The 27665-nt window shown below is 40.6% G+C and overlaps 1 long non-coding RNA gene across 1 annotated transcript in view; it reads right to left on the minus strand.

Annotated features, from left to right (window-relative positions):
• Nucleotides 1–6034: 6034 nt before the first annotated feature.
• LOC148044735 (uncharacterized) overlaps nucleotides 6035–27665 on the minus strand; it is a 29100-nt gene continuing 7469 nt past the window's right edge. Inside the window, exon 2 of the long non-coding RNA XR_015697410.1 lies at nucleotides 6035–6299. This is a non-coding gene — a long non-coding RNA (uncharacterized LOC148044735). The remainder of the gene's footprint in view (nucleotides 6300–27665) is intronic.

Below are 27665 nucleotides of genomic sequence, written 5' to 3' on the forward strand. Positions count from 1 at the left end.
ATAACAGTGATATACATGAAGAGATTTATAATAGGGACCGATTCGGCCAGGATTTATGCTTCTGAGCCTGCAACCAGAATCAAAGTTGAATTAATATGCATTGCTTCACTCACAGATGCAAGATCATTCTGTGTGAGCAAGTTTGTGTATCTCCCTCCGAATGGGAAAATAAACGGGCTGCTTCAGTCTGAATGCTGAAAGGGTAGACTTGGAAAATGCACAAATTGAACGAAGAGAATTACTCTGGCTAGACACACATGTCAGTAAGAATTACGGACACAGGGGTGGCTGCAATGCTGAATGCCCGAATGAGAGATTTTTCAAGCTTAACCGAGATGAATTTCAAAGCCTTCAAAATAAACTAAATGGATCTGCCATTTGCTTTATTCAGCTATCCTGTGTGCAATGGAAAGCTTAATATATACACAATAAAAGAGACATAAATGAAACTGACTTCCTAGAAGAGTTGGAGTTGGTGGCTTGTTCATATTTCCAAGCAAGCCCTTGAATAACAAAGCAGTAAAATGGCACAAGGCTGTTTGCTGCCCAGAGTCACTGGTTTGAGATGGGGCGGCTGTACCAAATGAATGAATAAATGCAACCAAGTGCTTTTATTCTCAGAAAAGAGGATGCACGAAAGGTCAGCTTGCCAGATAGTCTAATTTGTTGTTAGCTCACTGAAAATTACTGACATCTTTGGAAAATGGCATATATCAGTTTAAATGTGTTGTCCATTTACCTCCAGAGCAACTCTGGGATAAAATCTCTGTCTTGAAGCAAGATCTAGTTGATTATTTAGGAAAAAAATAGGTAACATTGGAAGGGCTGGGACCATAGCCTGAGAGGTGCTATTCAGCAGGTTCTGATCAGTTCTGAAGAACCAGTAGTGGAAATTTTGAGCAGTTCGGAGAACCGGTAAATACCACCTCTGACTGGCCCCGCCCCCATCTATTTGCCTCCTGAGTCCCAGCTGATTGGGAGGAACTGGGGATTTTACAATATCCTTCTCCTGCCATGCCCACCGAGCCATGCCCACAGAACTGGTAGTAAAAAAAAATTGAATCGCATCACTACATAGCCTCCTAAACCTCTGGTATCTCCATAAAAAATGTTTCCAAATTGCATTGGAAAGAGGGAAATGGATGATGATTTAAACAAGACGAGATAATTTTATCTGCTGGAGGTCTCTCTCTCTCACCCACCTTTAAAATCCTGCATTTGCCAAGTGTTATGAACATCAGGCTGAAAATAGCAATATGGGGCCAATTGGGGCCTTATTGAGCCTGGTGATGCAATGGTTAATGCGAAGTTTTGCAGGCAAACTCTGCTCATAGCCAGGTGTTTGGTCCTGATAGAGGTTGAGGTTGACTCAGCTTTCCATCATTTCAAGGTCAGTAAAATTAGGACCCAGATTGTTGGGGGCAATAGGCAAATCATGCTGACATTGCAAACCTACCTGAGAAGGCAGTAAAGTGCTATGGAGCAGTCTAGAAGCCTAAATGCTATTGTTACTAATACATTTCTAGTGTAATTTCCAAGGTTCAGAGACCCAGATGACGGGTATGTGCGCCCCATTGCTAGAGACTATCTTCTCCTAAGTTAGAAAAACAATGAGGGGAAAATGCTTAAGCACATGTTTAGTTTTTTCGTTGTATGGAGACTGTATCCCACCCTTGAACTACTGGTTTTTTTTCCTTCTATTCTAAAGTAACAGGAGCACTCCAAGAAAACATATTGGCAATGATGGCTGCTCTCCAACAGAAGTATATAAATATGTTGCTGGTGTGTCCAAAGTGAATGAAATGAAAATTGTGAAATGAAAATCAAGTGAATGAAAATCATGTCTTCTTCCCCTCTCCCCTCCCCCTGTGCCAGGTGGCCTGGCACAGGAGAGGAGGGGGCAGGGGTAGGTTGCTGCTGGCATTACTGCCGATTCAGCACACAAACATTTTTGCTCGCTACGCATGCTCCATGCATGTGTGCACTCGTTCGTAAAAATGTCTGTGCATGCACAAAACATTTAAAAAGGGAAAAAATACATTTCTGCAATAAAATTTGTTCTGCACATGCGCAGAACCAAAAATCAAGATGGCGGCGCCCTAGGAGAACCAGTTTGGGGGGCTTGGCAGCTATGGGTCACTTCTGGTTCCAGCGACCCAGGCTGCCAAATTGCTACCGATTTGCCTGAACCAGTCTGAACCATAAGGAACCCACCTCTGGGAGTGGGGAAGAGGGCATGATTTTGTGTGAGGGGCAGGGGCAGGTGCTTGTGCACAGCTAAATTTGTGTGAGCCGTGGGCCACTCATACAAGTGGGGCTGCGAGGTGCCGGCAGATGCCACTCCCATGAGTGGGCCCAGTTGTGAATAGGCCATGGCCCATAGGCTTGGGGGCCCTAGCCTAAAGGATTTTGCCCATCCCAAATAGAGATCTTCTATTTGTGGCTTTCAAATACTGAGGAGTATTATTGGACTCATAAAAGACATTATTTACATGTTCTGTTTCTATCTTTTTACAGTCAACAGCCAGTTCTATTTTGTTTAAGTTTTCTCGAGGGACCTTATGTCCATTTCGGGGGTTTAAGTACCTCCCTTAATGTTCCTTAGTCTAGTTCCTTACTCTAATATACCTCACTGTCATTGGACGTCTGTCTAATCATTAGCTAATAGTATTTGCCCTCTGCTTTTGTCTTAGTCCTCTCTTCCTTCTTATTGTCAGACATCTTCCAACTGCCATCAGTCAAGAAACATAGCTGACAGCTTTGCTAAAAATCCTTATTGAGATAAAATATACTCTGTCAAAAATGCTCAGGACAAAATGCACATTGTCAAGAGCTGTGATTTATTCAATACATAATATTAATCCTGCCAAGAATCTTAAGCGATTCTGCTGACAGACCTCCATCTTTCCAACAGCACTGCAAAGCATTGAAGGGTTGGGGCTGAAAATAACTTTCTAAGAAACCTTAGAAAGTTATTCGATCGAAAATAAAAATATTAACTCTTGTTTAGCTTCTTGGGCTTTCCAAATTATTGTCTAGCATCAGTTGATCTGCACTAATGTCTTAGATAGGCTAGGCAAGAGAAGCAAAGTATTTCTCTTTGGGAATAAATTAAAAGAAAAACAAGATTGGAAAAGCAAAAAACAGAATTCTGGCAAGACAACAAAGGAATAAATGAGACCTACAGGTAGTAAAACAGAATAACCAAATAACAGAGTTAGAAGGAACCTTGGAGGCTTCTAGTCTAATCCCCTGCTCAAGCAGAAAACCCTATACCATTTCAGACAAATGGTTTTCCAGCCTCTTCTTAAAAACCTCCAGGGTTGGAGCACCCCCAGTTTCTGGAGGCAAGTCATTCCAATGATTAATTGTTTCAACTGTCAGGAAATTTCTCCTTAGTTCTAGGTTGATTCTCTCCTTGATTAGCTTCCACCCATTGCTTCTTTTCCTTGACTTGGAACCTTAATGGTCTTTGACTTGGAACCATAATGGAGCCTTCCCCTCACAGTCATAAGTCATGATGATCATAAAGCAGGTCACCCATGTGACTGCTCCAATTTTACCACCTTTTTTGTGGTAGTCGTGAAGTGAAAGCTGCAGATATTAAGTGATCACCAATTGTTAAGAGAAGTAAGAGAAGTAAGAGAAGCCGGTCTCCAGCAAAATCATCGTAAAACATGATCACATGACTGTGGGATGCCATAAATGCAGACCTGTTGCTAAGCATTTAACATGCAGTCATGTGACCACTGGGAGGTGTGAACCTCTGAACTAAGCTGTAAGTAGGTCTCCTGTAACTTTGAATGGTCACTAAGTATAGGAAAAGAGCCCGCAGAGCTGAGGCTGGAGTTAAATGCATCATCAGTTTAGAGTCCTTGCATTGCCACAAGAGATCCAAATCCATCTCCTGGTGAATTTCATGGCCCTTATCTATCTAGCACCAATTTAGTGCTTGCAGCTAGATGACTAGATTCTTGTAGATAGTTTGAATAATTCTTCCTTGCTGAAACTTTATGAATGGTCCTGATTTTTTGTGCATGACACTAAGTGACTGATGCAGGGTCTCCCTCACCCCCACCCCCTGGAGCTCGTACTCAGCAAATGAAACTGCCGCCTCCTGCCTCCGTGCATCAAGGAGGTGGGGAGGCTCAATCCCACTTAGGAGATGATGGTTGTGAAACCTTGGGGCTCCCTGAGTAGCCCATGCTGCTTACCTGTGTGTAGGCACTAAGAGACAGTTATGTGGATGCATGTGGCGAAGACGAGGCAGGGAGAACGTCGGAGCGTGCTAGTTAGGGGGCGTGGCCAGCCAGCCATCTATCGGTTCTCCTGAACTGGTCCGAACCAGGAGCAACCCACCTCTACACTGATGGTAAGTCAAGGATTACCTATAGTTCTGGTGAGAAGAGTTGGAAGAGTTGAAAAGAAGGAAGAGAGATATTAAGAACAGCCAAAATGAAGAAAAGAACATGACCAGAGGGAACTCCAGAAACAGTAGAAACTTTTGCTTCAATTATGACATTGCCACAATACAATTTTTGAGCCTCCTCTACTGTGAGTACTTTAATTTGTGTATTAATTTGAAAAGAAAACAACAACAGTCATATCTTGGATTGACGAATACACCGGACAGTATTCAGTGTTCTAATATACCAGTCTACACATTTTCTGTTTAATTTACTGCAAACTCTGCTGTCTCCATTTCAGTTTGTAATAAAGTTGACTACAGTGTAGTCATTGTAAATATCACATGGCTATTCTGTTCTAGCACACAAATCCCCAAAATAAATATTCCTCATATTTCCTACTGTCATACTTCTTTTCCAATATATTTTGAAAGGCAACTGATTATACCTGAATTGAACTTTAAAGCGGGTTGAGGGTATAAAATGGTTGAGGGTATAAAATGTCCATGCTTTTGGATGTATTCTGCCAATTAACAAAGGAAAACAGTAATTTTGTTAAATTAAGAGCAACAACGTTTTGGAAAATATTTTCTAGAGAGGTGTGAATCAGTCAAGATCCATTTCAAAATTTGAGATTCAATACTGAAAGACAAGATTTGCTTTAAACCATTTTTGCCTGTTGCCTTTAATATGAAAGTATTGGAAAATTTTAAAATATAGCCACTTTACATCTAGCATTGGAAAAAAAAAACAGGTAATTATTAGCTTTTATCAATATTTGAAATTACAGCAATTGCTTGCATTCTTTAGAAGTTTTTGCTGCTATGGATTGGAAGTAAACTTTTTATCACATTTTACATCCTATTGTTTGCTAACTTTCCAAGCACTGAAATATGCTATCTGGTACTAAATAACAGATTTCTGTTCCTAGAAAAGAACATTCTTCAGAATCTATTTTATGAGTTAAGGATCTGACGTCATCCTAAATTGTCCACTGAATTGTCCTAAATTGTCCACTGAATGATTTAGGCTATATTTGGAAGAGACAGTTTTGTGCAGATATTTGATGCATGGATCTATTTGCATTACAGATAGTCCTTGATTTATGGCCACAATTGAGCCCAACATTTCTGTTGCTAAATGAGACATTTTAAAGTGAATTTTATCCCATTTTACCACCATTCTTCCCACAGCTGTTAAGTGAGTCATTGAAGTTGTTAAGTTAGTAACAGAGTTGTTCAGTGAATCTAGCTTCCACATTGATTTTGCTTGTCCGAAGGTCACAAAAGGAGATCACAAAATTTCAGGACACGGCAATCGAAATAAATATGAGTCGATTGTCAAGCATCTGAAGCTTTGGAAGCTGGGCAGGGCTGACAATACAATGTGCAATCTTGGTGCTCCAAGATTGCCATCGAAATCTCTGCCACTGGACGGTTTTGGACCTAAACCGTCCTGTAGAGATGGTGATAGAGAAGGGCACATCCTGCTGATCTCGGGGACATCGCAAAGTCCCTGATTGATCCAGAAGAAGCTCTTTTTTCCAGCAACAGAGAAGCAGCCATTGAAGCTGATGAAGTTGGGACAGCTCCAGAATGGAAGGAAAGCAGGAGAGAAAGTATGTCAAATTGGTGAAATAAATTTTATTATTAGAGAAGAGATCACCCAAAAAACCCAAAAGTTAAATTAAAATTGAAGACAGAAGAGAGTAAGCAGCGAGATTAAGCCAGAATTAAACATTCCTTCTTTTGCCCTCAATCGTTCCCAGCATTAGGTTCTTCTCCAGTGAGTCCGTCCTTCTCATTAGGTGGCCAAAGTTTTTGAGTTTCATCTTCAGGATTTGGCCTTCTAAAGAGCAGTCAGGGTTGATCTCCAGAGCATTTGACTTCACATCTAGAGCAGAGAATGAAAAACAAAACTGAACAAGAGTATTTCACACATTTAAAATGCAATGTGAATTCTTAGAACTTTCCACCTTGGTTTTTTTTTTTAAACGATTAGTCCTGCAGCTGTAATAATAAGGCCATCCTTTTTTTTTCTTTAAACTGTTCGGGCTCTTTTTCCCATAATGAAAACAAATTGGAATAAAAAATATGGAAAAGATGATGGTTTTGTTGCTAGAGAAGACATTTCCAGTCTCCTGCTGGAGGCCATGAAACATTCCCTACAGTGGGAAGAGAAGTAATCTCTCTTTGTGAGTGTAGCCTTCCCCAGAGAGATTAAACATTTCCCTGGTCATTTAAAAAACAAAGATATCAGACCTTCTTTAATGCTGGTATTATGGATGTATTGATTTTATAAAGAAGGTAATGGATAACATGTTTCCCTTTTAATCAGGGCACCTTTCTTCTTCACTTCTTCAAGTTTTGAACCATTATGGAACTTTGTCTGTTTCTGGGCGGTTGTTACAGAGAAGAGGGAGACAATCTATTGTCCAAAGCACCTGAAGACAGGATAAGAAGTAACGGATGGAAGCTTATCAGAGAGAGAGAGAGAGAACCAACCTCGAATTAAGGAGAAATTTCCTGACAGGGAGACCAATCAATCAGCAGAATGACTTGTCTTCAGAAGTGATGGGTGCTCCATCAATGGAGGTTTTTAAGAAGAGACTGAATAGCCACTTTATCCAGAATGGTATAGAATATTCTCCTGCTTGGGCAGGAGGATTAGAAGACGTCCAAGATCTCCTCCAACTCTGTTATTCTGTATTCTGTTCCTTTAACAGTCCAAGACAAGTAACTATTGAATTCTACTGTATATAGTGCAATATATAATACAGTATAGAGGTTTTCAAATCAATTGTATAGAATGTGAAGGATGTGTGTTTTTGTTTTATTTTTTATGTATAACTAGCCAATAGCCTGGCGTTGCCCGGGTATTTGTTTATAGCGGGAAAATATCTGGACCAAATGTAATTTCTAATGTTGGATTTTCTCCCTTACCAGAGGGAGCCCCCTTGTGGAGTACTATGAAGCCGTTACCATGGCAACTCTACTGTGCTGTACAATAGAAGCCATTTAAAGGCACAACAGGCTGCATCTTTTCTAACAGAACTTTTTTTTTTCTTTAAAAAAAACACAAATATGTCATCATTTGTCAATCATTAAAACATTGAAGTACAATTTTTTTTTGTGTGTACCCCTCCCTCCCTCCACCCCCCCACCCCCCCTCCTCCTCCCCCCCCCCGACTTCCCAGAACCCGTACACGGTATAGAATTTTAACTAACACAGTCTAAAATCTATTGAGAAAAAAGAAATAAAGAAATTAATGACATTCTAGATTGACCTTAGCTTCTTCTTACTGAACTAACTTTAAACAATTTAAATCATTCCTGATCTTAAGCATAGGCTAACTGGAATTTCTTAGTCCCGTATTTATTTTGTATATAGTCAATCCATTTTTTCCAGTCTCGTTTATATCTCTCATTTGAATGATCTTTGAGATATGCCGATATTTTAGCCATTTCAGCTAAGTTTGTTACTTTCAATGTCCATTCTTGAATTGTAGGCAAGTCTTCCTTCTTCCAATATTGCGCCACCAACAGTCTTGCTGCAGTTATCAGGTGAAGAGTCAAGTTGGTCTCTACCACTGTAAAGTCAGTACATATACCTAGTAAAAATAGCTGAGGACTAAACTTTATCCTTCTTTTAAAAACATTTTGCATGACCCACCATATTTTTATCCAAAATGCTTTAACCTTTTGGCAGGTCCACCATATATGATAATATGTAGCATCGAGAGAACCACATCTCCAACATTTAGGCTGTACATTCGGATACATAGAAGCCAACTTTTTAGGATCTAAATGCCATCTATAGAACATCTTGTAAAAATTTTCTCTCAGATTTTGAGCTTGTGTAAATTAACAGGCTGCATCTTAACAGAACATAAACTCCAAGGGGGTGTTAGGGGTGTCTTACCCCCCACAGTATTTTTTTCCAAAGAGTAAGTTATCTGTGTACCAACTTTAGCTGAAATTGCTCGAGGCATTCCAGAGTTACGCTGGAACACACATGCGCATGCGCGCACGCGCACACACACACACACACGTGTGTGTGTGTGTGTATGTATATATATAAGATGTACACTGAACATGGCATTTTATTTCGTTGTACGAGGTTCAGTGGCAATAAACTAAACAATTAAACTAAACTAAACTAAACTCATCCTAAACCAGGAAGCCTTGCTACTACCAGATTTGCAGGCAGATCCTGGGCGGGATAGAAGGTGTGATGGGTGGAATAGAGTCAGATATGCCTTAGGACATAAAACCTTTTCTCTCTTTATGTTCTTTCCTCTCCCTCTTTCTTTCTTTCTTTCTTTCTTTCTTTCTTTCTTTCTTTCTTTCTTTCTTTCTTTCTTTCTTCCTTCCTTCCTTCCTTCCTTTCTTTCTGATATTTCTTTCTTTCATTCTCTCTCCTTTGAAACTCTTGCCAGCTATCTCATCTGACAGTTTCCAGAAGGTTTTTCACCTTCATCTAAGATCTGCAGCTTTCCCATTTATAAATTAAAAATTAAAGCCTCTATAAGCCTAGCAGTCGTCTTTCTCACCCTGGAAATTCACTCACCTACATTTTCCCTCTAATTTGCATATCATCCCTATACAATAAACCACCATTTTTATTACCGGTAATACTAGATAGAAGATGGCTGAGGCTAAGCAAACAGATCTTAACAATTCATCTGGAAGCTTCATTCTTTATATCAGGTTCTTCTCCCACTATCCTAAAAAAAATTGCTTTCAGGATTTCTTTAAAAGTTCCATTGTTGAACTTATTCAGTATAGAATATGTTCACTTTGTTTCTAAGCTTGACCCTGAAAGCAAAGAAAATGCTGCTTCTTGAATTCAGAAAATCTATGTCACTCATTCAGAACGTTGCGACGGTTAGAAATTACAATGTGCATATATTAATTATATGTATTTTTAGTGTACTGTTAGCATCACTTGAATGAAAGGACAATTCAGTTTTGCTGGTCACTTCCAATTTTTCTTTTTCCTTTTGGCTCTTTTCAGGTAATCAATAGAAACCATTTGGAAAGACAATAATCTTTAAAGCACCGAGTAGAGACTTTGATTTCTCTGCTGTATACATAATGAGCGGTTGCCAAATCTTGTCAAACTATCCTTTGATAAACAGCATAGAATGACATTTTCAAAAAGATGGTAACAAAGAGGTTTTGAAGCATTTCAAGCAGAAATTTCTGCTATATTTTATTTTCTCACCCTGCCCCCCAAAAGAGGTTTTTCCATAACGGTCTTTATATGGAATAGTACTCTATTTGCTGATGGCATTTCAGAAAGTCCCTTTGCTCCCCCACCCCCCACTTGGATAGGATAGGATAGGATTAGACTAATTAGACTAATATACTTGGAAGCGGCCTTGGAGGTCTTCTAGTCCACCCCCTGATTAGGCAGGAAACCCTACAGCACTTCAGACAAATGGTTATTCAACATCTTCTTAAAAACTTCCAGTGTTGGAGCATTCACAACTTCTGGAGGCAAGTTGTTCCACTGATTAATTGTTTAACTATCAGGAAATTTCTCCTCAGTTCTAAGTTGCTTCTCTCCTTGATTAGTTTCTTCCCACTGCTTCTTGTTCTATCTTCAGGTGCTTTGGAGAATAGTTTGACTCCCTCTTCTTTGTGGCAGCCCCTGAGATATTGGAACACTATCATGTCTCCCCTAGTCCTTCTTTTCATTAAACTAGACATACCCAGTCCCCTAATCATCTTTATTGCTCTTCTCTGTACTCTTTCTAGAATCTCAACATGTTTTTTACATCATGGCAACCAAAACTGAATGCAGTATTCCAAGAGTGGCTTTACCAAGGCATTATACAAAAGCGGTATTAACACTTCACGTGATCTTGATTCTATCCCTCTGTTTATGCAGCCTAGAATTGTGTTGGCTTTTTTGGCAGCTGCTGCACACTGCTGGCTCATATTTAAATGGTTGTCCACTAGGACTCCAAGATCCCTTTCACAGTTACTACTATTGAGGAAGGTACCACCTATACTGAACCTATGCATTTTGGTTTTCTTGCTTACATGTAGAACTAAATGTAGTAGTTAAGGCAACAGACTACAAAATGAGACTATGAGTTCTAGTCTCGCCTTAGCCATGAAAGCCAGCTGAGTGACTTTGGGCCCATCATTCTCTCTCAGTCCAGCTCACCTCCCAGGGTTGTTGTCTCACAGGTGCTTTTTTGAGAGGCAACAGGACTTTCTGTATTTTCTTTGAAGATGTTTCGCTTCTCATCCAAGAAACTTCTTCAGAGCTTCAAAGGAAAACCAGAAAGTCCAGTTTAAAAAAGGCACCTTTGGGACAACCATGACCTGAATGACTGAGAATCTCCATAAATTCCCAGGATTGTTGCTGTAAGGAAAACAGGAGAAGGAAGGTATGTTGAATGTGTTTGCTTCCTTGATTTATTTGTAAAAAATAAAAAATAAAATCAGGATATAGATAAGTAAAAACTAAAGAAATCAAAGATCTGGTATTATAATATTTTGCTGAAATGCCAATAGGTAACAAGCACATTATTTCAACCTCTTTATTTAGATCTTTTTTTCCAACTTTGGTTTGTGATAGCTTTCATTTTCTTAAGTTCATTAAGATTTCATCTATAAAGGTGTTTATTAACCCACACTGTATATTGGACATTAATACAACACAAGTGAGCAAGTCCAGAGGTATTTCACGAGTGGAGAATACTCCACTCCTCTGCTCACAATAGAATCCCTTACGCCATCAGGCTTGAAATTTTGGGCTTGGATAGATTATAGGAACAAGACTTTTATAGTGGGGGGAGAGACACAGAGAGAGGAGGGGAGAGATAACAACAGCAATGGCACTTAGACTAATATACCGCTTCATAGTGCTTTATGGCCCTCTCTAAGCGGTTTACAGAGTCAGCATATTGCCCTTAACAATCTGGGTGCTTATTTTACTGACCTTGGAAAGAGGGAAGGCTGAATCAACCTTGAGCCGGTGAGGATCGATCTCTGGCAATGGGCAGAGTTAGCCCGCAATACTGCATTCTAACCACTGCACCACCATGGCTAAAATATATGTGTACTGTCAACTCGATATGCATTTTGTTGTGAAGAATATCAGAAGCCTCTTCTTAATACATTTTTCTTCCTTTTCTATTTGTCTTTAACTTTCTTTGCACTCCTTGCTTGCTCTTTGCTTTCTTTTTTCATTCTTTTTCCTTTCTTATTGTCTATTAGTTTGTATTAGTTTTTAATCTTCTTTTCCAACATTTTAATGAAAATTATACCAAAAAAAAAAAAAGCACAAACTGCTTTTAATACATTCCAATGGACCAGTCTCTTGTTAAACAAATACAAATGCACCATAAATAGGCAGTTCATTCATAATATATGGTAGTATATTTGAAAGGGAAGAAGTGCTTCTGCATAAAAACATTGAGACAGAGAAATAAATGATGATGGATGATTGATTACATAGATGATAGATGGAAAGATCATAGACAGATATAAAGATAAATAGATGATAGATAAATAAATAATGAGATGGTAGGTAGGTAGGTAGGTAGGCAGGCAGGCAGGCAGGCAGGCAGGCAGGCAGGCAGGCAGGCAGGAAGGCAGGCAGGAAGGCAGGCAGAGACAGAGACAAATAGATAAACAGATAAATAGATAGATCTCCTGAGACAGATAGATCTACAGGTTTTTAAAGAATCAACTGAAGAATAGACTCTAAGAGATGCAATTAACTGAATTTCTCATCTTCCTAATTCTTCTCCTAATGGATGTATTTTTGTATTCACCTTTTCTATTGTGTGCCCTTTTTGAAAGCAGTTTCCACAGAAATATGTCATTTTGCACATGCTCCATACATTGTACTTTTTCCATAATTTTTTTTTTTTTTTTTTGAGTGTCCTTGCTGAATTTTAGAAGCACACTGAAAGAGCTAAAATGTAGCAGTTATTCTGAATTGTCCCATTAAGGCAGTGGCTCTGAGAACAGCCAGCTTCTCTAAACATTCAGAATTTCCAGTCCAACTCCAAGGAACACATTACCTTTTCCAAATATTACAGCAGAATTCAGAGAACACGGGCAACCCAATGGAAACATTGGCCCAATATTTACATGACATATTTTCTCATTATTCAATCTTCAATGCTGAATTCCATCATGTGGCTAATACCACATCATGAAATATGGTCATCTTTCAAAATGATGAAGTATTTCTAATGTTTACTAAGGATGTGTTAATATTTATGTTATCACACCAGAACATTAATGACAACAACAGGGGGGAAAATACAGCACTGGCACGAACAGTTCCAAAACAGTTCAGAAGAAATGCTTGGGCTCCACAGAAGTGCCACTTCTCTGTTATTCATTAAAACAGCCCATGATTTTCCATGCTTATGTTGAAGCATGAACAAAGATGCTGCTGCTTAAACACTCCAAGTTAATTAAGGAGTCCATTGTAGTCAATGCAACTTTGTTCTGAATAAAAATGATATAGAAAGAAAGAGAGAGACAGAGAGAGAGAGAGACAGACAGACAGACAGACCGACCGACAGACAGACAGACAGACAGACAGACAGACAGACAGACAGACAGACATTTTATGAACTGTTTCTAAGAATGGATTTGGGTTTGGCTAGTTTAGGGGAAAGGATTTGGGTTTGGCTACTCGAGAGAAAAGAAGGAGTAGGAGGGACATTATAGCAGTATTCCAGTATTTCAGGGGCTACCACAAAGAAGAAGGTCTATATATTTTCCAAAGCACCAAAGGGCAGGATAAAAAACAATGGATGGAAACTAATCAAGGAGAGAAGCAACTTGGAATTGAGGAGAAACTACCTAACAGTGAAAAAGGGACATGGTGGCTCAGTGGCTAAGACGCTGAGCTTGTCGATCAAAAGGTTGACAGTTCGGCGATTCAAATCCCTAGTGCCATGTAACGGAGTGAGCTCCCATTACTTGTCCCAGCTTCTGCCAAACTAGCAATTCAAACGCACATTAAAAAATGCAAGTAGAAAAATAAGGACCATCTTTGGTGGGAAGATAACAACATTCTATGCGCCTTCGGCATTTATTCATGCCGGCCACATGAGCACAGAGACGTCTTCAGACAGCTCTTTGGCTTTGAAATGGAGATGAACATCTCCCCCTAGTCAGGAACGACTAGCACATATGTGCAAGGGGGACTTTTACCTTTACCCAACAGTGAGGACAATTAACCAGTGGAACAGCTTGCCTTCAGAAGTTCTGGGTGCTTCATCACTGGAGGTTTTTAAGAAGAGTCTGGTCACGTGTCTGAAATGGTATAGGGTCTCCTATACCATTTAGAGTTGGACTAGAAGGCCTCCAGCTCTCTTCTGATTGAATGTACAGCCCCTAATAAAAAGAATTGGATAAGGAAACATTTATCAAAAATTGTCCAATCCCTATTCCCAAAATAATGCTGCTACATTGAAAAACTGATCTCAGTAAACTTCCATTCTACCTGTAGCCACTTAAACTGATTAATGTGACTATTGGCTGACTATTTATTTTATCCTATACATTAAATCATAAATAATGGACATACCATAATAGAATGGGAAGGATTCACACAGCAGGTAAATCCGCAAAAATCTAGTTGAGATAAAATATATTTAAGATTAACCAAGTTATATAACTGTACATTTTAGCCATTCTAGTTAACATATTGTGTGATCTCAAGTAAAAGAAGGGGTCAGTAATGGACACCCATCCCATCAAAGCTTCCTGTGCTAAAAGTGTATTATCTGATAAAGAGATATTTCCTGCCCTTACAAATTCCTTTTTGAATGAAATTCAAGCCTCCCTGGATTTTTCTGGTTTGGAGAAAATTGGCATTCCAAATGTATTATCATTCTGGCCTTGGAAGATATTTATAACTTATTTGTTTTAGATATTGTGAGAGATTGTGGAAAGACTGAGAAGGAATGAAAAGATTGCAGCAGCCAGTCCTTTGACAGCTTATCGCATCAACAAAGACTCAGCTCAGGTTGGAAGGAAGCGTGTCAACATATTCAGATAAATTCTACCTTAATTAACTCATTATGAATGAGGTGGGGAAATAGGATTTTACAGTTTGTAAAATTCTGCATTTACCCCCAAACTAGTATTAAAGAACCTTTACGGAAACCTCAATCCTTGGTGATGCCCAAATGAAGAGATATTCCTGCCTAGCCATTTATGTGAAGGCAAATATATTCTTGATTTTCACCTGTATTATTTCTCTGCCACTACTGTGGCTTCCATGAGCAACTCAATAGTTTATGTTTCCCTTTTGCATTCATTCTTGAGCATTTAGCCACTCCAATCCTTCAGAGATCTTACCCATGTTTATCAAAAGAGAGAATCCTGTTTTTTCTCTATTCCTTCTAGGCAATTTACTTTATTCCCTATTGACTCTCAAGCCAAAATGTAGTCTCTCTCCTTATACTCTATATAAAATATGCTAAACTCAGATTTACAAATAAAGTACAGATACACTTGAGCTCCATTACTTTCCCACCAAGTCAACCATCCAACATGTTTCTGAATATGCACATTATTTGTTCTCAAAATGAGAATACATGAGTATTGCATAAGTATTAGCATTAACCTCCCACCTCTACTGCAGAAAATGTTGCTAATAGAGCTTTTCACATGAAATCAAAGTTACTCTTGGACATGGGTACCATTTGCCATGGAAAGTCACTGCCACAATATCCCAATGAAGGCTGAAGTTATCCCAAGGCATGGTTCCTTAAATTGTTTTCCCCCTTAGGATCCATTTCCACTTTCAATAATTACGGAGGATCTCAAAAGAGCTCTTGATTGTATGGATTATATTTATTATCATTTATCATATTAAAAATCAAAATTGATGCATTGCACCATTACCGTTTCTCACAATTGTTTGATGAGATTTTAATAGTTCATTGTTCTTCAATATAGGTTGAACAATATTTTTGATTTCACAGACCCCTGAGATGTTCTTGTGGGTTATCCTGAGACCACTCTTTTAAGAAACACTGTCATAAGAGTTTCAGCTCTTCACCAAAAAAAAAGAAGACTATGACTCAGAATAAAACTCCCTCTATTAGATAGATAGATAGATAGATAGATAGATAGATAGATAGATAGATAGATAGATAGATAGATAGATAGATAGATAGATAGATAGATAGATAGATGATAGATGGATGGATGGATGGATGGATGGATGGATGGATGGATGGATAGATGATAGATAGATAGATAGATAGATAGATAGATAGATAGATAGATAGATAGATAGATAGATAGATAGATAGATAGATAGATCAGCAGTTTGGTGGTTCAAACAAATTTTGATGACAACAAATGGAACAAAAGCATAAATAAAGCACAAAAACTGCAGAGTTTAAGAGGTGGAAGAAAGAACAGAGTGGTGTGTGTGGGAAGAACTGCTCTGCAATTTACTCTCTGTTAGTAAGGCAGAAAGTGGCTCAGTGGCTAAAACACTGAGCTTGTCGATCAGAAAGGTCGGGAGTTTGGCAATTCTGAATCCGTAGTGCCGCGTAACAGAGTGAGCTCCCGTTACTTGTCCCAGCTTCTGCCCACCTAGCAGTTCGAAAGCATGTAAAAATGAAAGTAGACTAATAGAGTCATTGCATACCTTGTAATAGTGTTTAGTCATGCCGACCACGACAGCTCTGGTTCTTTGGCTTTGAAATGGAGATGAGTACCGCTCCCTAGAATCGGGAACGACTAGCACATATATGTGGGGGGAACCTTTAAAACACACACAGACACACACACACACACATACACACAAACATTCTATATTCAGTACCATCTTCTGAGCAGCAAGCTCAATTATCCTCTACTTCAACCAAGCCAAACTCACAGGCCCCTTGACTTAAAATGCCCATGCTTTTTGGCACATTGAGTATATTTGTGCAATGGCCTTAACTTCTCCTCTGCAAAGGTTATTCTATTTTATCCAATTTGACTTGATTTGGCACAGTATGGGAGTTAGCAATAGTTGCCCTTCTTTTCAAAAAGAAAGACAGCTGGAAATTGTGAGGTAAGTTAAAAATAGCAGTTAAACTATATAAATCACTATGAATGAACTTAACAATAAATGAGGCATGCTTAGTAACTGAGAGACTGGTCTCTGAATCACAGACTTCTGAGGAAAGGAAGACGGGGAGAGAAATCTCCAGCCGTGTTTATCACAATGGATAACATAATCAGCATGCTCGGAGAAGACTGGATGGAAATGGCTGTGGTCAAATTGTAGGGAATCAAGAGGGATCTAGCCAGCATGATATCTTTTGGGAGACATGGTTTATTTCTACTGGTTACAGAAAATTACAATACAATACAATAGTAGAGTTGGATGGGACCTTGGAGGTCTTCTAGTCCAACCCCCTGCCTAGACAGGAAACCCTATACCATTTCAGACAAATGACTATCCAACATCTTCTTAAAGACTTCCAGTGTTGGGGCATTCACAACTTCTGGAGGCAAGCTATTCCACTGATTAATTGTTCTAACTGTCAGGAAATTTCTCCTCAGTTCTAAGTTGCTTCTCTCCTTGATTAGTTTCCACACATTGCTTCTTGTTCTACCTTCAGGTGCCTTGGAGAATAGTTTGAGTCCCTCTTCTTTGTGGCAGGCCCTGAGATATTGGAAGACTGCTATCATGTCTCCCCTAGTCCTTCTTTTCATTAAACTAGACATACCCAGTTCCTGCAACCGTTCCTCATATGTTTCAGTCTCCAATCCTCTAATCATCTTTAGAATAGAATGACAATAGAAGGAGTCCTAATTTGATTGCAATTGAACAGAGTTCAGAGGCTTCTTGTTTGCATTCTCCTATATTTTTTTCTTAAAATTCAAGCACTATATAACATGATTGCAAGATCAATCATCTGTGCCAACTGTTGTGGCCCAATGGCAGCCAGCAGAGCTGGCAGCAGAGTCGGACAGTGAGGAGATTGGGGAGATATGGGCCAGTCCTGGAGGCTGGGGAAGGCTCAGACGAGGGCTCTGTGTCGGAGGCAGAGGGAGGGCCGAAGCCATCAGGTAGTGATCAGGTGCCTACGGAGCTAGACAGCAACGAGACAGAGGAACAGCTAGAGCCTGTTCCCAGTGTGTGCATGTGCAGAGCTGCCAGAAGAAAAGAACAGCTAAGAAATCAGATTCAGCTTGGGAGTAAAGCCACAGGTGGACAGTGAATGGCCCCTTCCATAGGAAACAAATGAGAAGTGAAAGGGGAGTGGGCTTTTGCAGGAAACAATTCGTTTGTATATTCATTCATTTCATTTCAGTGACAATCTGTCCGTAAATCTCAGAGACTCTGTGCCAAGTCTTTCCTTGCACTGCAGTGTGTTTGGAAAATATTTACATGGCAGCTTTCCAAGCTAGATAAGATCTGTGGTCATAAATTCACCTTTGAAAAACTGTTTGCCAGGTGTTTGCTGAATGTGAATGAGAGGAATTCACATTCGTTCAATAAAAGGGGTTTTGTCGGGACCAGGACATTTGTTTCATGCTTTTTGGGGAAGCCTAGGTCAGAACACCAGCCCTTGGAGGTAGCACAAACCATGACTAATAATACTACCTCCAGGGCCAGATTTAGATGAAAAGAGGCCCTAGGCTATTCCACTTATGAGGCCCTTTCACCTCCCATTTTTAAGTTTGTAAATTACATGAGAGATAATAAAATACATTATTGCTGTGATATATATCAATATATATCAATATATATATAGTTGGCCTCCCGATGGAGGGCGGCTCTGCTCTGCGGCAAAGGCAGCGAGGCCAGCTGACTCCCCTGCTGTGCTCAGCTGCCCGGCTCGACCCCCTCGCCCTCACTAGCCTGGCCGCTGGTGGGCTCCACATCAACGGGACGGCTACTGGGAGCGGCCGCGCCTCTCGCCCAACCGCCGGTGCCGGGAACGTGGGCGGGCTCCCCAACTGCTGCGGCGTTGGAACGATCTTAACCAATACATTTTTATGTTTGTTTATTAGTCATACGCGTAGAATTTCTCCTTATTTTCGGTTCAGTGTTTTAGTGTTCACTGTTTTTACAATAGTGTAATTTTAATTTTGCTAACAATTTGAATGTAGGCCCCTCTTGATCTTGAGGCCCTAGGCTGAAGCCTAGTTAGCCTATAGGAAAATCCGGCCCTGACTACCTCTATTGTAAGTAAAGGAATCTTGCAAGTTTGAAAGCGCTTTTCTACTTCCTTGCTTTTACTGTCCAGAAAGCTAGGGAGGGTCTCTTCTTTTCCTCCGCTGAGTTATCTTTGTTTTGGAAGCTGTGCCTCTTCCTCCAGTCCACCAAGGTCATTCTCATTAGGAAGAGGACCAAATAGTCAGAACCACCAAATGACTACTGTGGTTATTGTTCCACTTGATTGCTGCAGTAAGGTTGGTATTTTAAGAAGATGAATGAAAAAACCAGTAATGAAGTTTCAAGAGGATTAGAGGGAGCATTTTTGCAAATAACTATAGCAACATCACAACTGACAGCTGCTACTGTCAGGTAACTCCATAAAGCCATTGTCCCAGGTCTTGCACAATCTAGATATATTGGAATTGTTAGTCCCCAGGTGGGTTATCCAGTACCTCTTGAAGATCCAAGCTATAGAAGTCTGATCCACCTCTGTCAACACATTCCCCTTTATATATTACTAGCAGATAACCCAGCATTGTCCAGATATTTATTTATAGAGGGAAAATGTCTGGACCAAATGTAATTTCTAATGTTGGATTTCCCCCTTTGCCAGAGGGAGCCCCCTTATGTTGTACTGTACAGCTGTTACCATGGCAACTCCCCTGTGCTGCACAGTAAAAGCCATTTTACGGCAGTACAGTAGAAGCCATTTTAAAGCACAACAGGCTGTATCTTAACAGAACACACTGAAGGGTTTTAGGGGTGTCTTACCCCCACAATATTTTTTCCCAGAAAGTAAGTCATGTGGGTACCAAGTTTGGTTGAAATTCCATTTTTGTGCCTAATCCTGCATGAAGAGTCATAATCAACTCTAAATATATAGTTTTGTTCTTATTTCAGGTATCTTGGACAAGCAAAGACTTTTGGTTGGGACTTTGTAGTCTAACCTATTTATATATAGAATTAATGAGAATGGTAAAAATGACAAATAGAATATATCCGATAAAGGGACAACCTAGGAAAACTAGCAATAAATAGCAATGCTATTTTTTTTACTTCTTAAAAGCCTGGTAGTCATTGCTCTCCAGTTAGATTGCTTGTTTTAAATTGATGTGTAATATTGAAGAACTTTGCATCCATATGAGCAAATAATAAAAACACTGAAGAATTATCCTGCTCTCCAGAGGGTTGCTGACACAAATGCCACGCACAACATTTTATCTATTAGGAACATCCTGTACTTTTGAGACACTCCAAAAGGGGAGACAATTCAATCAAACTGCTCTTAGTAATGGACGACTTGAGAGAAAATGTACTTTATGGGCCTACTTTAAAATGAACCCTGGTTAGAACGTCTGGAACAGGATGATGGAGAAAATGCTCGTGTGGGTGAAGATTTTGCCCTCGTTGACAAGTTTAAAAGTTTGGTAGGGAAAATACTTCAGTGGTGAGAAGTCACAAGATTTGTGGAGTGAAACTGTTAATCTTTTAAGGAGCAAGATAATCTTGTTTGAGTCTGTAATTGGCCTTGCAGTAATCTGGGTTTAAGGTCAAATTGGTCGTTGTCCTTCTTTAAACCTTCTTCAGTGTTGTTATCGTTTTTCCGAATCAATATGCTACACTCTGAAGTCCACCTAGACCACTGATGGCCAACCTTTTTGTCGTCACATGCTGAAAGTGCACCCATAATGCAATGCATGTGCAACACCTCCCCATGCCCTGCCCCACTGTGCATGTGCGCATGACCCCCTGCACTCCCTTGTGCCCCTTCCATGCATGCATATGCTACCCTCCCCCCGCTCCCCATTTTGGACCTAGTAGGCCTCATTGCAGCCTCCTGGGAGAAAAAACAGGTCGCGAGAGGGGCGCTGCACCCTGTGCTCCCCCTGCCCCCGTAAACGTATGTGTTCCCACTCACCCCCTGTGCATGCATGCACATCTCCCACATATGCCTCTCCCCCCATGAATGCATGTCAGAGACCCAAAAATCAACTGGCAGGCAGGTGGTGCGCATGCTCGATGGAGCCGAGATGGGGCAACGGCGCGCGTGCGCGCAGAGAGAACCCTACATGTCACCTGTGGAACACATGCCATAGGTTCACCATCATGGACCTAGATAAATAAGGATCTGCTACCTTAATAAATACTGCAATACTAAGTATTTATTCATACAATATCGTCACATGATGCTTTTTTTGGGGTGAATTAAGGAAGATGCGTATTAGTTGTTTATTGTTTGTTCATTTATCAATTAAATGTACATGGCACCTTTCTTACTGTCAGGTGGTTCTGGGTGGCTCATAGCATCACAAAGACAAAACTGCAGAATGACAAAATATTAAGACATTAAAACATTAAAAATTAACAAACTAAAAGATAAGAACCACTGTAAAGACAGAGTGGAGGTGGTATATTCTTAGTCCACTAATTGCCCAGAGTCACTCTGGATAATGAGGCAGGCAGCATATCCATTTAATAAATAAATAAATCAACCACCTCCAGAATTTCCAACTTTAGTGGTACCCCTGCAGGGATGGGTTGCTGCCGGTTTTACTACCGGTTCGCAACCCGTGCACGTGCTCTGTTCAATGTAAATTTCTCTTTGCGCATACGCAGAACAATTTACAGTGAACTGCGCGTGCGCAATCACTAAAAACCAAAATGGCGGTGGGCCAGTGGTGGTTAGGGAACCGGTTCGGGGGCATGGAAGAACTGGGTCTCTGCTGGTTCTGTGACTCAGGCCTGAATTCCACTACCGGTTTGGCCAACTGGGCCGAACCGGGAGCAACCCACCTCCATATCCATGTCAGAGGAAGCACTCTGTGTTAACAATAAGGACAGGACTAGGAGCGTTTTGTCCATTATACCTCAAATAAAACCAAAACCTAGTTTTATACCAAGCCTGCTCATGGCAAGCTAGGAATCTAATTTTGAGGCCACCTTGCAAGCCAACATACTGTTGCCCGCATCCCACCTGCTAAGATGCCTGCAGTTACTGATATATATTTAAATGAGGGCTCTTTAGTGCACTCAGACATTTTAAAAACTCACAGTCTGTGTACAGCACCCACACTTCAATGTAAGATGTTCGTTCATACATACATACATACATACATACATACATACATACATACATACATAAGCGCACCTACCATCCCTGTCCTTCTGTCTGTCATTCCTGCAGCCATCTTTTCTTTTGGATCTTTGGCCTGCCACACTTTCTATTATTCTACTATGCATTTTCTATTGTGGGAAAATGGGAGGGGGATTGTAGGAGTGAGATGTGTTGTAGCGATAACAAAATTATTTCTAGAAAGCCAAGGTCATCTTTTGTCTTTGCACTTCTGCACCTTACCAGAACTGGATGGGTGGAAGTTGCAAGCATGGCAGTGGGAGATTGTACCATGTGATGGACTTGTGGGTGTGGGGGCAAGATCCTGAACTTTCAACTGGATGAGGAAAACCGGGAAGCTTTCAGATTCAGGTTTTCCCAGATGTGTCAAGATTGCTCTCTTAATAAATTGGAACTTTGAGCAATACTTTGCCTTGGACTCTGATTTACTTTTGGATGCTATTTGGAACCATAAAACTGTCCTCATTTATTTGTACTCATTTCCTTTGTTCATGTCCATGTTTATACTTATAGCTGTTATCTTGTACATGTTTGACAAACTAAATAAATAAATAAGTGTTGACGTTGTTGCTGAGGAAATATTAAAATATGGATGTGGTTTGTTAATGAAATAACTGCAGACCCCATTTTTGTCTGACATTTTGGAGAAAGCTGCTATTGTTCTCCTACACAGGAAAAGGGTTAGCAGGAGTGAGCAAAAATGTAGAGGGAGGAATTCTGATTCAAGGATACAAGATGTTTAGGGGGGGGACCCAGAATTTGGGATGTTGCAAAATGGCTTCATGCCAGGTAGATGTTTTCCAGGTATTTGATCTTGGCAAGTGACTGAAAATTAAATGAATAGGAGAAAGAGAGTTTATCAAAGGTTGATTAGGGAAACATGTTATAAAATGAATAAGCTGCAATTGCAAGTAGATTGCTGGATGTGATAAGAGAATAAATGGAATGCTTAATGAATAGTTCGACACCGAGCAAAGCATAAGACAAAGATGTATGAGGTTCCTTTAAATGATTAATATAATGTGAATAAATGTACAAGGCTCGTGGCAATGTTACAGAAATGTTGGTGAGAGTCAGCAATATTACATGCATTTTTGTACTCAGATCATGTTATGTTGTTGGCAGGGAACTTGGATTATTTGTAAATGTTAAATAGATTGGATGATGCAACAAGTATATAGCCAAAAATAATATATCAAAGTCAGGATAGTTTTGTTTGACAGGGGAAAAGGACTGAAAGACTGAAAGTTATACATCAATAGCAGTGGTGGGTTTCAAAATTTTTTGGAACCTACTTGTGGTGTGGCCTCCTTTGTGGGAGTGGCTTGCAGGCCATGTGACCTGGTGGGAGTGGCTTGCCGGCCATGTGTTCTCTCTCTCTCTCTCTCTCTCTCTCTCTCTCTCTCTCTCTGTCTCTCTCTCTCTCTCTCTCTCTCTCCTTCCTTTTGTCTCTCTGTCCCTTTTTCCTTTTTTTCTTTCATCTCTCTCACTTTTTCTTACTTTTTCTTTCTTTTTCTTTCTTTCTTTCTTTCTTCCTTTCTTTCTTTCTCTTTCTCTCTCTGTGTGAGTCTGTCTGTCTGTCTGTCTATCTGTGTGTGTGTGTGTGTGTGTGTGTGTGTGTGTGTGTGTGTGTGTGTCAGTGGTGGGTTTCAAAAAATTTTGGAAGCTCTTCTGTAGGTTTGGCCTGCTTTCCGGGTCCACTGGTGGAACCTCTTCTAACCGGTTCGGTAGATTTGACGAACCGGTTCTACCAAATAGGTGCGAACTGGTAGGAACCCACCTCTGATCAATAGCAAACAACAACAACCACCTAGCACTCCTAGATGAAATTATGCAGTTTGGGGAAAATGTTTACTAAAAATGGAGAAATTGTTGGAAATTTTGAAGACATGAGCATGGCTGCAGAGGAAAGAATGTTTGTTGAAAAATGATAATAGAGTGTATGTCTACTTTCTTACATGACAGTAAAGTTGACTACATCAGAAGAAGCATAGCAAGAGAGTGGATACTGGGTCATTGAGGTACTGAAGGTAAGTGTGTTGTGAAAAAAATAGAATCATGAATAAAGGGTGCTGAAAGAACATTAAGGAGCCAAGGTGGCACAGTGGTTAAATGCAGCACTGCAGGCTACTGCTAGATCAGCAGGTCAGCGGTTCAAATCTCACCGGCTCAGGGTTGACTCAGCCTTCCATCCTTCCGAGGTGGGTAAAATGAGGACCCAGATTGTTGGGGGCAATATGCTGACTCTCTGTAAACCACTTAGAGAGGCCTGAAAGGCCTATGAAGCGGTATATAAGTCTACTGCTAATGCTGCTAATGCTAATATATTGAAGATAAAAATGGGTGACCAGTACAAAAAAAATATGTTGAAGAGATTTGGCATAGAGAGAGAATTAATAGAGATTAGATAACTGTTCTGACCCCCCCTTCTCTGTCCTGGAATGAAAGCCAAAAGCCACGTAACTAAAAAGGTTTCTTTTAATCAGGCAAGACTCTCGTTGGCTGCAAGCCAAAATAAACAAATAGATAAGCTCTCTGGCAGCCATTACTACGAACCTAGGCGATGCAAATAAGCTTCTCACAGCAAACCACTTATCCAAATTGGAGAACGTTGACTCCTGCAACCAGGGCGTGGCACAACCAGTCTCTTTTATACTCAGGAGAGGATCTTAATCAGCATCAGCTGCTCGTAATCACCTCCTGTAGTTACTCCGTTGTTCTTTATGCCGAGTAGCCCTGCGCCTGCATGCATCCTGAAACAACTCCCAAATGTTTTCCTGAACATTCCCTTTGATCCAATGCTCTGCCGCCACCTGGTGGCCAACCAGTCTCTCCTCGCCCTGCTCGGAGTCGACACCCTGTCCAGGGTCCTCCACCTCCTCCAAGACCGACTCATAAGCCCTCTAGCTGTCAGAGTCCAACGGCTCCTGCCAGGCCACAACAGATAACCAAACAAATACATGAAGGGTGAGTTAAAAAATGGAGAAGACAGGAAAGACCCCCTGCAAAAAAGTCATGGTTGGATGAGATCCACAAAAATAAGGTACCACACTTGTAAAAATAATTGCTCTGACTGCCATATACTAGCTGATCTGTCTCCCCAAATACAGAACAATCACAATACACACAATAGCTACCTTTTCAGTCTTTCGAAGAAACAGCAAACAAAACAGACCCGCTTTGGATGAATTTAAAGAGTGGTTTGATAACTTCATGCAGAAGATTCCTCTTGAGTGCTATCAGTCTTGGGAATTATTATGTGGCTTCAAATACCAACTGCTGGTGAACAGTGCAGGGAGATGTTTATAGGGTGAAATTCAAAAATATATCCCTACCAGTTCTGTGAGCATGGCTTGGTGGGTGTGGCTTGGTGGTCATGTGACTGGGTGGGTTTGGCTTGATGGACGTGTGACCGGGTGGGCGTGGCTGCACAATTGACTCACACACAATGTAAAAGCAGCTGGACTTCACACAAAATGACCCTTGCAACAAGCAGAGACCTTACAGACAATCAGGCACAGCTGATTGTCACACAGCTGATCATCAGAACGGTTTTTTTTTAAGCATTTTTTTACTACTGGTTCAGGTGAACCAGCCTGAACCTGTAGCATTTCATCCCTGCTCTAACTCCCATTTGCAACCTTCTAGTTAGCCTGCATGAGAAATTTTTTTAAAAAATGGACCAGGGTAGACCTTGATCTAATCCACCAGGAATATTTTTTCTATTCCTATTTTTTATATTTGGATATACATTTTGAAAATGAGTTCAAAATTATTCTCAGCAGCACTACATAATTTTTATTTTATTAAAAAAAAAAAGAAGCTATTCAGACTTCAGGTAAAATCTCTTGTTTCTATTATTACTTTGTATTTCTCTCCGGCCTCGGGAAATTACTTTCAAGAATTTTGTATAATTATTTTATAAACATGACAATCTTAATTCTTGCCATTGGTTTTCATAGTAATCTTGTTTGCACCTCTTTAACAGTGCCTGATATTTCCAGCATTTATCTCTCACGCCTTCAACCCTGTCAAATGATTTATCCTTCTTAATTTGACTGATTAGGCTAGTCAAGTTCCTTTCTTTCATGACTACATTTGTGGTTAAACCATAAAGTTCTGCTTCCGGACATTTTCCTTTGCCATGGTTTATGCACCAGAGATTTTGGGATCATCAACCACTTCCTCATACCTGATATGTGCATTTTCTGGTTTTGGTACCAGTCCTATTACTTGTTATGTTCTCAAACCTTCTTCCGTCTTTCTACAGTAAGTATCTAAGCTTTACTAACTGACTTCCTGTATTATAGTTAGAAGAGCCACAGTTGGTTTTGTGAGATAAAATGCTTGGAATTCCACCTTGAGTTTACATTCTTTGTTATCAGCACGCCACACGTCTGCAGTAAACTTAGCTTGTTGCCATCAAACCACAGCTGATACGGACTCTGTGCACTTCAGTTAAGATTCAATTAAAGGTTCCTACCCAATATTTATAAAATTACTTTTCAAATTAGTTTTCAAAGGATCAGGGGGAGCTCACATTGGTGCAGCCTGCTGCAACCTCATCTCATGGGAGAATCAGCAAGTATGTGAATTCAATTCCGTGAAAGTTAAGCATGCAGTGAAGGATTAGAAAAAGTGCAGAGAAGAGCAACCAGGATGACTGAGGGATTAAAGCATATGAAGAATGGCTACAGGAACTGGGCATGGCTAGTCTAGTGAAGAGAAGAACCAGGGGAGACATGATAGCAGTGTTCCGATATTTGAGGGGCTGCCACAGAGAGGAAGAGCTCAAGTTATTTTCCAAGGCTCCTGAAGGCCAAACAAGGAATAATTGATGGAAACTGACCAAGGAGAGATTCCACCTAGAACTGTGATGGTGAACCTATGGCATGCATGCCAGAGGTGGCACACAGAGCCCTCTCTGTGGGCACATGCACCATCGCCAGATGTTCTTCATGTGCGCCAGCCAGCTGGTCTTTATGGCCTGAAAATGCCCCCCAAAATGACCCTTTTCCAGGCTGTTTTGGGACCCTTTTCAGGCTGTTTTGGGGGCCATTTTCCAGCCCAAAAAGTGGCTAAAAAACAAGAATGCACACACCAGCCAACTGGTCTTTGGATTTCCAGTGCTCCGGCACGCACACATGCACACATGTTCTGGTTTGGGCACTCGGTGCCGAAAAGGTTCACCATCACTGACCTAGAGAGCCGAGGTGGCGCAGTGGTTAGGGTGCAGTACTGCAGGCCACTTCAGCTGACTGTTATCTGCAGTTCAGCGGTTCTAATCTCACCGGCTTGAGGTTGACTCAGCCTTCCATCCTTCCGAGGTGGGTGAAATGAGGACCCAGACTGTGGGGGTGATATGCTGACTCTGTAAATTGCTTAGAGGGGGCTGAAAGCCCTATGAAGCGGTATATAAGTCTAACTGCTATTGCTATTGCTAGAAATAAGGAGAAATTTTCTGACAGTGAGAACAATCAACCAATGGAACAGAAGTTGCTTTCAGAAGTTGTGGGAGCTTCATCACTGGAGCTTTCAATAAGAGATTGGACTGCCATCTGTTGGAAATTGTGTACAGTCTCCTGCTTGGGCAGGGGGTTGGACTAGATGACCTACAAGGTCCCTTCCAACTCTGTTAATCTGTAATCTGATTAGTTAGGTTCGTTTTGGTGTAAAGCACTCTCACAAATAAAGCTGCATACATGTATGCGCTCACCCGCTGCTTACACAAATGGAGCTGAACACACAGATGCACTCGCCCAACGCTTGCACAAGTGGAGCTGTTTGTAAGCATGCACTCGCCTGTCACTTCTGTGGCCCGATTCCAAAGAGGCCACAGCCCAGTACTGGCCCATGGCCTGGGGGAGTTGGGGAACTAAATGCTCTAAATGTTCTGTCCATGGTCAGGCCTTCAATTACACCAAGGAAACCTCAAGTAACAGACCAGGGTAACAAAATGC

This window comes from Thamnophis sirtalis, unplaced genomic scaffold (genome assembly GCF_051295495.1).
Source record: "Thamnophis sirtalis isolate CommonGarterSnake01/CBP01778 unplaced genomic scaffold, rThaSir2_p1.2 scaffold_7, whole genome shotgun sequence".
Taxonomy (NCBI): Eukaryota; Metazoa; Chordata; class Lepidosauria; order Squamata; family Natricidae; genus Thamnophis; species Thamnophis sirtalis.